This window comes from Hoplias malabaricus, chromosome 4 (assembly GCF_029633855.1).
Source record: "Hoplias malabaricus isolate fHopMal1 chromosome 4, fHopMal1.hap1, whole genome shotgun sequence".
Classification (NCBI taxonomy): Eukaryota; Metazoa; Chordata; class Actinopteri; order Characiformes; family Erythrinidae; genus Hoplias; species Hoplias malabaricus.
Genome location: NC_089803.1, coordinates 72,114,839 through 72,116,901, shown reverse-complemented (window position 1 = coordinate 72,116,901; position 2,063 = coordinate 72,114,839). Strand labels below are relative to the sequence as shown.

Sequence of the window (2,063 nt, the reverse complement as noted above, 5' to 3'; positions counted from 1 at the left end):
CTCCTCGCTCCTCACTGCTGTGCGCTCGGGGTCGGGGTGAACAGCGAGCGGCTCGTTATCATTTAAAGGAACAGGTGCTGAAACTGAAGTCAAATTGAAAATAAATAAATATATAAAAAAATTAATGTCATCCCAAAAAATTCCCCTCAAATCTCCTGAACCCTAAATGTCCCTTGCCTTGATTTAAAAATGAATGAATGATTGAATAAAGTATGAATGGATTAATAAATCATACATGGCTTGGGATTACAGGAAGCCCACCAAACACTAATCAGTAAAATAGAAGTCCCCAGAATCTTGGATTACATATAAATCAATGAAGGTATAAATAAATAAATAAAGTAGTGCCTCTTGGGATTAAACAGTCCCTAAACACAAGGGGTAAAATAAGGCCAGGTGAAAATCTCTGAGGTGATCAAAACATCCCCAGAGACTGGTGTAAAACAATTAGAAATAAAGGAAACGTAGAAATAAATGGAAAATAAGAAGTTGCCCAGAATCCTATTATAAAAAGGTCAGATTTGAGCTCTGTTAAAGTCTAAATGTGTATAAAATGAAGCGGTTTAAAAGCGGGATGAATGCAGATTCGGTAGAAAATATAAACGTGGATGTTAAAAAAGTACAAAAAATGTCAAATCTGACACATGAGGCTCATTCGCTTCTTATTCGCCAGCTTCATTTTGGAATTCCCCAGTCCACCTTAAGTGGCGCTGTAGTTCGATTCTGCCGCCCGCGGCGCCAGTATGGCACTATACATCATTTAAGGTGGAACGGAAAATTCCACAACGAAACTGGCGAACAGGAAGGTAACGGCTACATCCTCCACACACCGTGGCGTGAAAACACCAGAGATACTTTTGTAAATGTAAATACAGGAAATTATTCCAGATTAATCTCAATTCATGCGACATACCCCGCTTTATATTCTGTTATGAAAGCCCGTTATAAACCGCAGCTAAGAGCCGGGATGCTGCACCCAATAAAAATCGCGCCTCGAAAATCAATGATACCAACAATAACCGACACGAAACCATTCTCTAACTGTTTCAAACTATTATCTGTCATACCTTAATCATCAATATCTCCTCGTTGTGCCGACGTTAAAGGCTCCACAGTCCTTTTCACGCAGTCGCTCTCCCTCCCTGTCCCTCTCTCTCTCTCGCGGCTTCAGTCACAGTTCATACGTCCGGCTCCGATTCATCTAGGAACCGGCTCTGCTGAATCGGTTCTATTTAATGTACCGGCTTGAATCGATTCACGGATCTAAAACTTATAACCTTGTAAACTATACACACATATGCGCCACAAGATTAAAACCACTTCCAGGAGAAGTGTGTCCTGATGGTTACAGTGGCCCCCTGCGAACGGTCAGTCCTTGATTTTTTTTTATTGTAAACACCTGCACCGGGCTAATGGCAAATGAGAACTGGACCATGGATTGGGTGAGTGTCTGAGACCGTCCACAGGTGTGAGAAATGTGTGTGACTGTGTGTGAGCCTGGTATTAAGTTGTCCACAGGTGTGAATGTTTGTGTCTGACTGGGTGAGTGTGTGAGCACTTAAAGACGATGTATGAATAAATGATCACAAATAAAACAAAACGTCTTGTACACGACTTACAGAAAACAGGTGAAAACCTTTAACCCGAATCTTTTGAATCGGAATTCGATTCATTGAGATGAACACGCGGAAGGAATCGGCTCACCCAGAGGAATCAGACCTTCCCATCACTGGAGTCATAACGGCATCGTGCACGCGCACTGGACCAGACACGTGGGCGCGCCTGAAAGTATGAGGAAGAGCGCGTGGCCACACCCAGTTCGCCCGCTCCTCCGTGGATTATTAATACCAATAATTATTGGCTTTTATCTGTAAACAATTAGTGAATGTTTATATAATAATTACCCTTTTAATTTCCTCATGTGACCATGTTAATTTTTTTTTAAATATAACCATATTTCGGGGCAAAAAATGTGTTAAATCATGTACATTTCACACGAATATAAAGCTAATGTGAATAAGTTCGAGTGTTAATTCTGAAAGAAGTCGCTGGTGTTGGATAGT

The 2,063-nt window shown here is 41.2% G+C and overlaps 1 protein-coding gene across 1 annotated transcript in view; it reads right to left on the bottom strand.

Annotated features, from left to right (window-relative positions):
* The window catches only part of si:dkey-97m3.1 (fatty acyl-CoA reductase 1), a 48,790-nt gene extending 47,544 nt beyond the window's left edge, over nt 1-1,246 (bottom strand). The window contains exon 1 of the mRNA XM_066669335.1: nt 1,068-1,246. The gene's annotated coding sequence lies outside the window, so the exon portion shown is untranslated. The remainder of the gene's footprint in view (nt 1-1,067) is intronic.
* Between the last annotated feature and the right edge of the window lie 817 nt (nt 1,247-2,063).